At 68.1% G+C, this 11,808-nt stretch overlaps 1 protein-coding gene across 1 annotated transcript in view; it reads left to right on the top strand.

Annotated features, from left to right (window-relative positions):
- The window catches only part of LOC102941540 (zinc finger protein 883), a 51,239-nt gene that overhangs the window by 15,163 nt on the left and 24,268 nt on the right, over positions 1 to 11,808 (top strand). The gene's annotated exons all lie outside the window — the stretch shown is intronic.

Genomic DNA, 11,808 nt, shown 5'->3' with positions numbered 1-11,808 from the left:
GGGAGGGGGCAGCATCTCCCGATGGCTGAGAGATCGAGGCTCTGCCCTTGAAGCAGGAATTCAACTTCTGTTATGTGTGAAACACAGATTGTTCTTCCCCAGAGCACAGAACACATTTTCTGAGAAAAGTCAATCTCTTACTGGCTTTAGCAATAATCATTAATGATGGGTCTGATTAGACATTCTGCACCGACTGTCAGACCCTGCCATGGAGTGATACCCTTTAAAGCCCCGTACGGTTCTGATTAAGGTATTTGAGTGCTTGGGGCCCCAGATTATATTAAACTGATTTTTAAGTCCCATTAGATTTTCAGTAAGTCTTTCAAAAGTATCATTCTAAAAATCTAACCCAAAGTCATTTTTTAGATATTAGGCACCTGAGGATGCAGATAGGGGCTTAGTGGGGTTGGCAAAGCAGGTTAGGCATTAGGGGCTAGATGCACAAAAAGATTTAGATGCCCAGCTGCTAATTTCACTTTAGATACCTGAATCTGACTCGTAGATGCCAACAATCCTAAAACACACACGCTCAACTGTTGCCTAACTCTGCTCGGGAGTGGAGAGGGCAGGAGTTTGGGGGAAGGGGCGGCGTGGGGTGGAGTGGAGCAGGGGCAGAAAGAGGTGGAGTAGGGCCTTGGAGGAAGTGGTGGAATGGGGGCGGGGAAGGAGGAGAATGGTGGGTAGGGGTGGGGCAGGAAGAAGAGGGGCGGTGTGGGCCCTGGGGCGGGGTAAATTGTCTCTTCCCCCAGGCCCCACCCTCTTCACTCCGCCTCTTCACTCCCCCACTTCCCACCACCACTCTGCCTCTTCCACCGGACCCCGGCCTCACTCCGCCTCTTCCCACTTCCGCTCCGCCTCTTCCCCTAGGCCCCGCCCTGACTCCGCCTCTTCCCACCACCGCTCCGCCCTGACTCCACCTCCACTCCGCCTCTTCCACCGGACCCTGGCCTCACTCCGCCTCTTCCCACTTCCGCTCTGCCTCTTCCCCTAGGCCCCGCCCTGACTCCGCCTCTTCCCACCACTGCTCCGCCCTGACTCCACCTCCACTCCGCCTCTTCCCCCAGGCCCCGCCATGACTCCGCCTCTTCACTCCCCCACTTCCCACCACCACTCTGCCTCTTCCACCGGACCCTGGCCTCACTCCGCCTCTTCCCACTTCCACTCCGCCTCTTCCCCTAGGCCCCGCCCTGACTCCGCCTCTTCCCACCACCGCTCCACCCTGACTCCACCTCCACTCCGCCTCTTCCACCGGACCCTGGCCTCACTCCGCCTCTTCCCACTTCCGCTCCGCCTCTTCCCCTAGGCCCCGCCCTGACTCCGCCTCTTCCCACCACCGCTCCACCCTGACTCCACCTCCACTCCGCCTCTTCCACCGGACCCTGGCCTCACTCCGCCTCTTCCCACTTCCGCTCTGCCTCTTCCCCTAGGCCCCACCCTGACTCCGCCTCTTCCCACCTCCGCTCCGCCCTGACTCCACCTCCACTCCGCCTCTTCCACCGGACCCCGGCCTCACTCCGCCTCTTCCCACTTCCGCTCCGCCTCTGCCCCTAGTCCCCGCCCTGACTCCGCCTCTTCCCACCTCCGCTCCGCCTCTTCCCCCAGGCCCCGCCCTCTTCACTCCGCCTCTTCACTCCCCCACTTCCCACCACCACTCTGCCTCTTCCACCGGACCCCGGCCTCACTCCGCCTCTTCCCACTTCCACTCCGCCTCTTCCCCTAGGCCCCGCCCTGACTCCGCCTCTTCCCACCACCGCTCCGCCCTGACTCCACCTCCACTCCGCCTCTTCCACCGGACCCTGGCCTCACTCCGCCTCTTCCCACTTCCGCTCTGCCTCTTCCCCTAGGCCCCGCCCTGACTCCGCCTCTTCCCACCACCGCTCCGCCCTGACTCCACCTCCACTCCGCCTCTTCCCCCAGGCCCCGCCCTGACTCCGCCTCTTCACTCCCCCACTTCCCACCACCACTCTGCCTCTTCCACCGGACCCCGGCCTCACTTCGCCTCTTCCCACCTCCGCTCCGCCTCTTCCCCTAGGCCCCGCCCTGACTCCGCCTCTTCCCACCTCCGCTCCGCCCTGACTCCACCTCCACTCCGCCTCTTCCACCGGACCCTGGCCTCACTCCGCCTCTTCCCACTTCCGCTCTGCCTCTTCCCCTAGGCCCCGCCCTGACTCCGCCTCTTCCCACCACCGCTCCGCCCTGACTCCACCTCCACTCCGCCTCTTCCCCCAGGCCCCGCCCTGACTCCGCCTCTTCACTCCCCCACTTCCCACCACCACTCTGCCTCTTCCACCGGACCCTGGCCTCACTCCGCCTCTTCCCACCTCCGCTCCGCCTCTTCCCCTAGGCCCCGCCCTGACTCCGCCTCTTCCCACCACTGCTCCGCCCTGACTCCACCACCACTCTGCCTCTTCCACCGGACCCCGGCCTCACTTCGCCTCTTCCCACTTCCGCTCCGCCTCTTCCCCTAGGCCCCGCCCTGACTCCGCCTCTTCCCACCACCGCTCCGCCCTGACTCCACCACCACTCTGCCTCTTCCACCGGACCCCGGCCTCACTCCGCCTCTTCCCACTTCCGCTCTGCCTCTTCCCCTAGGCCCCGCCCTGACTCCGCCTCTTCCCACCACCGCTCCGCCCTGACTCCACCTCCGCTCCGCCTCTTCCCCTAGGCCCCGCCCTGACTCCGCCTCTTCCCACCTCCGCTCCGCCTCTTCCCACCACCGCTCCGCCTCTTCCCCCAGGCCCCACCCTCTTCACTCCACCTCTTCACTCCCCCACTTCCCACCACCACTCTGCCTCTTCCACCGGACCCTGGCCTCACTCCGCCTCTTCCCACTTCCGCTCCGCCTCTTCCCCTAGGCCCCGCCCTGACTCCGCCTCTTCCCACCACCGCTCCGCCCTGACTCCACCTCCACTCCGCCTCTTCCACCGGACCCTGGCCTCACTCCGCCTCTTCCCACTTCCACTCCGCCTCTTCCCCTAGGCCCCGCCCTGACTCCGCCTCTTCCTACCACCGCTCCGCCCTGACTCCACCTCCACTCCGCCTCTTCCACCGGACCCTGGCCTCACTCCGCCTCTTCCCACTTCCACTCCGCCTCTTCCCCTAGGCCCCGCCCTGACTCCGCCTCTTCCCACCTCCGCTCCGCCCTGACTCCACCTCCACTCCGCCTCTTCCACCGGACCCTGGCCTCACTCCGCCTCTTCCCACCACCGCTCCGCCTCTGCCCCTAGTCCCCGCCCTGACTCCACCTCTTCCCACCACCGCTCCGCCCTGACTCCACCTCCACTCCGCCTCTTCCACCGGACCCTGGCCTCACTCCGCCTCTTCCCACTTCCGCTCCGCCTCTTCCACCGGACCCTGGCCTCACTCTGCCTCTTCCCACCACCGCTCCGCCTCTTGCCCTAGGCCCCACCCTGACTCCGCCTCTTCCCACCACCGCTCCGCCTCTGCCCCTAGTCCCCGCCCTGACTCCGCCTCTTCCCACCACCGCTCCGCCCTGACTCCACCTCCACTCCGCCTCTTCCACCGGACCCTGGCCTCACTCCGCCTCTTCCCACTTCCACTCCGCCTCTTCCCCTAGGCCCTGCCCTGACTCCGCCTCTTCCCACCTCCGCTCCGCCTCTTCCCCTAGGCCCCGCCCTGACTCCGCCTCTTCCCACCACCGCTCCGCCCTGACTCCACCTCCACTCCGCCTCTTCCCCCAGGCCCTGCCCTGACTCCGCCTCTTCCTACCACCACTCTGCCTCTTCCACCGGACCCCGGCCTCACTCCGCCTCTTCCCACCTCCGCTCCGCCTCTTCCCACCTCCGCTCCGCCTCTTCCCCTAGGCCCCACCCTGACTCCGCCTCTTCCCACCTCCGCTCCGCCTCTTCCCACCTCCGATCCGCCTCTTCCCCTAGGCCCCACCCTGACTCCGCCTCTTCCCACCTCCGCTCCGCCTCTTCCCACCACCGCTCCGCCTCTTCCACCGGACCCTGGCCTCACTCCGCCTCTTCCCACTTCCGCTCCGCCTCTTCCCCTAGGCACCTCCCTCACATCCGCCTCTTCCCACCTCCGCTCCGCCTCTTCCCACCTCCGCTCCGCCTCTTCCCCTAGGCCCCACCCTGACTCCGCCTCTTCCCACCTCCGCTCCGCCTCTTCCCCTAGGCCCCGCCCTGACTCCGCCTCTTCCCACCTCCGCTCCGCCTCTTCCCCAGGCCCCGCCCTCTTCACTCCGCCTCTTCACTCCCCCACTTCCCACCACCACTCTGCCTCTTCCACCGGACCCCGGCCTCACTCCGCCTCTTCCCACTTCCGCTCCGCCTCTTCCCCTAGGCCCCGCCCTGACTCCGCCTCTTCCCACCACCGCTCCGCCCTGACTCCACCTCCACTCCGCCTCTTCCACCGGACCCTGGCCTCACTCCGCCTCTTCCCACTTCCACTCCGCCTCTTCCCCTAGGCCCCACCCTGACTCCACCTCTTCCCACCACCGCTCCGCCCTGACTCCACCTCCACTCCGCCTCTTCCACCGGACCCTGGCCTCACTCCGCCTCTTCCCACCACCGCTCCGCCTCTTCCCCTAGGCCCTGCCCTGACTCCGCCTCTTCCCACCACCGCTCCGCCCTGACTCCACCTCCACTCCGCCTCTTCCACCGGACCCTGGCCTCACTCCGCCTCTTCCCACTTCCGCTCCGCCTCTTCCCCTAGGCCCTGCCCTGACTCCGCCTCTTCCCACCACCACTCTGCCTCTTCCACCGGACCCCGGCCTCACTCCGCCTCTTCCCACTTCCACTCCGCCTCTTCCCCTAGGCCCCGCCCTGACTCCGCCTCTTCCCACCACCGCTCCGCCCTGACTCCACCTCCGCTCCGCCTCTTCCACCGGACCCTGGCCTCACTCCGCCTCTTCCCACTTCCGCTCCGCCTCTTCCCCTAAGCCCCGCCCTGACTCCGCCTCTTCCCACCTCCGCTCCGCCTCTTCCCCCAGGCCCCGCCCTCTTCACTCCGCCTCTTCACTCCCCCACTTCCCACCACCACTCTGCCTCTTCCACCGGACCCTGGCCTCACTCCGCCTCTTCCCACTTCCGCTCCGCCTCTTCCCCTAGGCCCCACCCTGACTCCGCCTCTTCCCACTTCCGCTCCGCCTCTTCCCCTAGGCCCCGCCCTGACTCCGCCTCTTCCCACCTCTGCTCCGCCTCTTCCCACCACCGCTCCGCCTCTTCCCCTAGGCCCCACCCTGACTCCGCCTCTTCCCACCACCGCTCCGCCCTGACTCCACCTCCACTCCGCCTCTTCCACCGGACCCTGGCCTCACTCCGCCTCTTCCCACTTCCACTCCGCCTCTTCCCCTAGGCCCCGCCCTGACTCCGCCTCTTCCCACCACCGCTCCGCCTCTTCCCCTAGGCACCTCCCTGACTCCGCCTCTTCCCACTTCCACTCCGCCTCTTCCCCAGGCCCCGCCCTCTTCACTCCGCCTCTTCACTCCCCCACTTCCCACCACTGCTCCGCCTCTTCCCCTAAGCCCCGCCCTGACTCCGCCTCTTCCCACTTCCACTCCGCCTCTTCCACCGGACCCTGGCCTCACTCCGCCTCTTCCCACTTCCGCTCCGCCTCTTCCCCTAGGCCCCACCCTGACTCCGCCTCTTCCCACCACCGCTCCGCCCTGACTCCACCTCCACTCCGCCTCTTCCACCGGACCCCGGCCTCACTCCGCCTCTTCCCACTTCCGCTCCGCCTCTTCCCCTAGGCCCCGCCCTGACTCCGCCTCTTCCCACCACTGCTCCGCCTCTTCCCCTAGGCCCTGCCCTGACTCCGCCTCTTCCCACCTCCGCTCCGCCTCTTCCCCCAGGCCCCACCCTGACTCCGCCTCTTCCCACCACCGCTCCGCCCTGACTCCACCTCCACTCCGCCTCTTCCACCGGACCCCGGCCTCACTTCGCCTCTTCCCACTTCCGCTCCGCCTCTGCCCCTAGGCCCCGCCCTGACTCCACCTCTTCCCACCACCGCTCCGCCCTGACTCCACCTCCACTCCGCCTCTTCCCACCACCGCTCCGCCTCTTCCCCTAAGCCCCGCCCTGACTCCGCCTCTTCCCACCTCCGCTCCGCCTCTTCCCCCAGGCCCCGCCCTCTTCACTCCGCCTCTTCACTCCCCCACTTCCCACCACCACTCCGTCTCTTCCACCGGACCCTGGCCTCACTCCGCCTCTTCCCACTTCCGCTCCGCCTCTTCCCCTAGGCCCCACCCTGACTCCGCCTCTTCCCACCTCTGCTCCGCCTCTTCCCCTAGGCCCCGCCCTGACTCCGCCTCTTCCCACCACCGCTCCGCCTCTTCCCCCAGGCCCTGCCCTGACTCCGCCTCTTCCCACCACCGCTCCGCCCTGACTCCACTTCCACTCCGCCTCTTCCACCGGACCCTGGCCTCACTCCGCCTCTTCCCACTTCTGCTCCGCCTCTTCCCCTAGGCCCCGCCCTGACTCCGCCTCTTCCCACCACCGCTCCGCCTCTTCCCCTAGGCACCTCCCTCACATCCGCCTCTTCCCACCACCGCTCCGCCTCTTCCCCTAGGCACCTCCCTCACATCCGCCTCTTCCCACCACCGCTCCGCCTCTGCCCCTAGTCCCCGCCCTGACTCCACCTCTTCCCACCACCGCTCCGCCCTGACTCCACCTCCACTCCGCCTCTTCCGCCAAGCCCCGCCCTGACTCCGCCTCTTCCCACCTCCGCTCCGCCTCTTCCCACCTCCGCTCCGCCTCTTCCCCTAGGCCCCACCCTGACTCCGCCTCTTCCCACCTCCGCTCCGCCTCTTCCCCTAGGCCCCGCCCTGACTCCGCCTCTTCCCACCTCCGCTCCGCCTCTTCCCCAGGCCCCGCCCTCTTCACTCCGCCTCTTCACTCCCCCACTTCCCACCACCACTCTGCCTCTTCCACCGGACCCCGGCCTCACTCCGCCTCTTCCCACTTCCACTCCGCCTCTTCCCCTAGGCCCCGCCCTGACTCCGCCTCTTCCCACCACCGCTCCGCCCTGACTCCACCTCCACTCCGCCTCTTCCACCGGACCCTGGCCTCACTCCGCCTCTTCCCACCACCGCTCCGCCTCTTCCCCTAGGCCCCACCCTGACTCCACCTCTTCCCACCTCCGCTCCACCCTGACTCCACCTCCACTCCGCCTCTTCCACCGGACCCTGGCCTCACTCCGCCTCTTCCCACTTCCACTCCGCCTCTTCCCCTAGGCCCCGCCCTGACTCCGCCTCTTCCCACCACCGCTCCGCCTCTTCCCCTAGGCCCCGCCCTGACTCCGCCTCTTCCCACCACCGCTCCGCCCTGACTCCACCTCCACTCCGCCTCTTCCACCGGACCCTGGCCTGACTCCGCCTCTTCCCACCACCGCTCCGCCTCTTCCCCTAGGCCCCACCCTGACTCCACCTCTTCCCACCTCCGCTCCACCCTGACTCCACCTCCACTCCGCCTCTTCCACCGGACCCTGGCCTCACTCCGCCTCTTCCCACTTCCACTCCGCCTCTTCCCCTAGGCCCCGCCCTGACTCCGCCTCTTCCCACCACCGCTCCGCCTCTTCCCCTAGGCCCCGCCCTGACTCCGCCTCTTCCCACCACCGCTCCGCCCTGACTCCACCTCCACTCCGCCTCTTCCACCGGACCCTGGCCTCACTCCGCCTCTTCCCACCACCGCTCCGCCTCTTCCCCTAGGCCCCACCCTGACTCCACCTCTTCCCACCTCCGCTCCACCCTGACTCCACCTCCACTCCGCCTCTTCCACCGGACCCTGGCCTCACTCCGCCTCTTCCCACTTCCGCTCCGCCTCTTCCCCTAGGCCCCGCCCTGACTCCGCCTCTTCCCACCACCGCTCCGCCTCTTCCCCTAAGCCCCGCCCTGACTCCGCCTCTTCCCACCTCCGCTCCGCCTCTTCCCCTAGGCACCTCCCTCACATCCGCCTCTTCACTCCCCCACTTCCCACCACCACTCTGCCTCTTCCACCGGACCCTGGCCTCACTCCGCCTCTTCCCACTTCCGCTCCGCCTCTTCCCCTAGGCCCCGCCCTGACTCCGCCTCTTCCCACCTCCGCTCCGCCTCTTCCCCTAGGCCCCGCCCTGACTCCGCCTCTTCCCACCTCCGCTCCGCCTCTTCCCCCAGGCCCCGCCCTCTTCACTCCGCCTCTTCACTCCGCCACTTCCCACCACCACTCTGCCTCTTCCACCGGACCCCGGCCTCACTCCGCCTCTTCCCACTTCCGCTCCGCCTCTTCCCCTAGGCCCCGCCCTGACTCCACCTCTTCCCACCACCGCTCCGCCCTGACTCCACCTCCACTCTGCCTCTTCCGCCGGACCCTGGCCTCACTCCGCCTCTTCCCACTTCCGCTCCGCCTCTTCCCCTAAGCCCCGCCCTGACTCCGCCTCTTCCCACCTCCGCTCCGCCTCTTCCCCCAGGCCCCACCCTCTTCACTCCCCCACTTCCCACCACCACTCTGCCTCTTCCACCGGACCCCGGCCTCACTCCGCCTCTTCCCACTTCCACTCCGCCTCTTCCCCTAGGCCCCGCCCTGACTCCGCCTCTTCCCACCACCGCTCCGCCCTGACTCCACCTCCACTCCGCCTCTTCCACCGGACCCTGGCCTCACTCCGCCTCTTCCCACTTCCGCTCCGCCTCTTCCCCTAGGCCCCGCCCTGACTCCGCCTCTTCCCACCACCGCTCCGCCTCTTCCCCTAAGCCCCGCCCTGACTCCGCCTCTTCCCACCTCCGCTCCGCCTCTTCCCCTAGGCACCTCCCTCACATCCGCCTCTTCACTCCCCCACTTCCCACCACCACTCTGCCTCTTCCACCGGACCCTGGCCTCACTCCGCCTCTTCCCACTTCCGCTCCGCCTCTTCCCCTAGGCCCCGCCCTGACTCCGCCTCTTCCCACCACCGCTCCGCCTCTTCCCCTAGGCCCCACCCTGACTCCGCCTCTTCCCACCTCCGCTCCGCCTCTTCCCCCAGGCCCCGCCCTCTTCACTCCGCCTCTTCACTCCCCCACTTCCCACCACCACTCTGCCTCTTCCACCGGACCCCGGCCTCACTCCGCCTCTTCCCACTTCCGCTCCGCCTCTTCCCCTAGGCCCCGCCCTGACTCCACCTCTTCCCACCACCGCTCCGCCCTGACTCCACCTCCACTCTGCCTCTTCCGCCGGACCCTGGCCTCACTCCGCCTCTTCCCACTTCCGCTCCGCCTCTTCCCCTAAGCCCCGCCCTGACTCCGCCTCTTCCCACCTCCGCTCCGCCTCTTCCCCCAGGCCCCACCCTCTTCACTCCCCCACTTCCCACCACCACTCTGCCTCTTCCACCGGACCCCGGCCTCACTCCGCCTCTTCCCACTTCCACTCCGCCTCTTCCCCTAGGCCCCGCCCTGACTCCGCCTCTTCCCACCACCGCTCCGCCTCTTCCCCTAAGCCCCGCCCTGACTCCGCCTCTTCCCACCTCCGCTCCGCCTCTTCCCCCAGGCCCCACCCTCTTCACTCCACCTCTTCACTCCCCCACTTCCCACCACCACTCTGCCTCTTCCACCGGACCCTAGCCTCACTCCGCCTCTTCCCACCTCCGCTCCACTTCCCCTAGGCGCCTCCCTCACATCCGCCTCTTCCCACCACCGCTCTGCCTCTTCCCCCAGGCCCCACCCTCTTCACTCCACCTCTTCACTCCCCCACTTCCCACTTCCGCTCCGCCTCTTCCCCTAGGCCCCGCCCTGACTCCGCCTCTTCCCACCTCTGCTCCGCCTCTTCCCACCACCGCTCCGCCTCTTCCACCGGACCCTGGCCTCACTCCGCCTCTTCCCACTTCCGCTCCGCCTCTTCCCCTAGGCCCCGCCCTGACTCCGCCTCTTTCCACCACCGCTCCGCCTCTTCCCCTAGGCGCCTCCCTCACATCCGCCTCTTCCCACCTCCGCTCCGCCTCTTCCCCTAGGCCCTGCCCTGACTCCGCCTCTTCCCACCACCGCTCCGCCTCTTCCCCTAGGCGCCTCCCTCACATCCGCCTCTTCCCACCTCCGCTCCACCTCTTCCCCTAGGCCCCGCCTTCTTCACTCCGCCTCTTCACTCCCCCACTTCCCACCACCACTCTGCCTCTTCCACCGGACCCCGGCCTCACTCCGCCTCTTCCCACCTCCGCTCCACCTCTTCCCCTAGGCCCCGCCCTGACTCCGCCTCTTCCCACCACCGCTCCGCCCTGACTCCACCTCCACTCTGCCTCTTCCACCGGACCCTGGCCTCACTCCGCCTCTTCCCACTTCCGCTCTGCCTCTTCCCCTAGGCCCCGCCCTGACTCCGCCTCTTCCCACCACCACTCTGCCTCTTCCGCCGGACCCTGGCCTCACTCCGCCTCTTCCCACTTCCGCTCCGCCTCTTCCCCTAAGCCCCGCCCTGACTCCGCCTCTTCCCACCTCCGCTCCGCCTCTTCCCCCAGGCCCCACCCTCTTCACTCCCCCACTTCCCACCACCACTCTGCCTCTTCCGCCGGACCCTGGCCTCACTCCGCCTCTTCCCACCACCGCTCCGCCTCTTCCCCTAAGCCCCGCCCTGACTCCGCCTCTTCCCACCTCCGCTCTGCCTCTTCCCCTAGGCCCCGCCCTGACTCCGCCTCTTCCCACCACCGCTCCGCCCTGACTCCACCTCCACTCCGCCTCTTCCCCCAGGCCCTGCCCTGACTCCGCCTCTTCCCACCACTGCTCCGCCTCTTCCCCCAGGCCCTGCCCTGACTCCGCCTCTTCCCACCACTGCTCCGCCTCTTCCACCGGATCCTGGCCTCACTCCGCCTCTTCCCACTTCCGCTCCGCCTCTTCCCCTAGGCCCCGCCCTGACTCCGCCTCTTCCCACCTCCGCTCCGCCTCTTCCCCCAGGCCCCGCCCTGACTCCGCCTCTTCACTCCCCCACTTCCCACCACCACTCTGCCTCTTCCCCTAGGCCCCGCCCTCACTCCGCCTCTTCCCACTTCTGCTCCGCCTCTTCCCCTAGGCCCCGCCCTGACTCCGCCTCTTCCCACCACCGCTCCGCCTCTTCCCCTAAGCCCCGCCCTGACTCCGCCTCTTCCCACCTCCGCTCCGCCTCTTACCCTAGGCCCCGCCCTGACTCCGCCTCTTCCCACCACCGCTCCGCCCTGACTCCACCTCCACTCCGCCTCTTCCGCCAAGCCCTGCCCTGACTCCGCCTCTTCCCACCACCGCTCCGCCCTGACTCCACCTCCACTCCGCCTCTTCCCCCAGGCCCTGCCCTGACTCCGCCTCTTCCTACCACCACTCCGCCTCCTCCCCTAAGCCCCGCCCTGACTCTGCCTCTTCCCACCTCCGCTCCGCCTCTTCCCCCAGGCCCCGCCCTGACTCCGCCTCTTCACTCCCCCACTTCCCACCACCACTCTGCCTCTTCCACCGGACCCCGGCCTCACTCCGCCTCTTCCCACTTCCGCTCCGCCTCTGCCCCTAGGCCCCGCCCTGACTCCGCCTCTTCCCACCTCCGCTCCGCCTCTTCCCACCACCGCTCCGCCTCTTCCCCCAGGCCCTGCCCTGACTCCGCCTCTTCCCACCTCCGCTCCGCCTCTTCCCATCACCGCTCCGCCTCTTCCCCCAGGCCCCGCCCTGACTCCGCCTCTTCCCATCACCGCTCCGCCTCTTCCCCTAGTCCCCGCCCTGACTCCGCCTCTTCCCCCAGACGCTGTTCTCAGTCTGCAAGGGCACTGCCAGCCGGACCATGATATGGGGCAGCAGCTGCTCTCAGGCACCCCAGTTCCCCACCGAGGGCAGGTGGAGGCTCATGGGCTCCCCACAGCTGCCTGGGCTCCCCGGGTTGCTTTTACCACAGT

This window comes from Chelonia mydas, chromosome 11, assembly GCF_015237465.2.
Source record: "Chelonia mydas isolate rCheMyd1 chromosome 11, rCheMyd1.pri.v2, whole genome shotgun sequence".
Lineage (NCBI taxonomy): Eukaryota > Metazoa > Chordata > Testudines > Cheloniidae > Chelonia > Chelonia mydas.
Note: the sequence above shows the minus strand (reverse complement) of the source record. Positions and strands in the feature narration are given on the sequence as shown.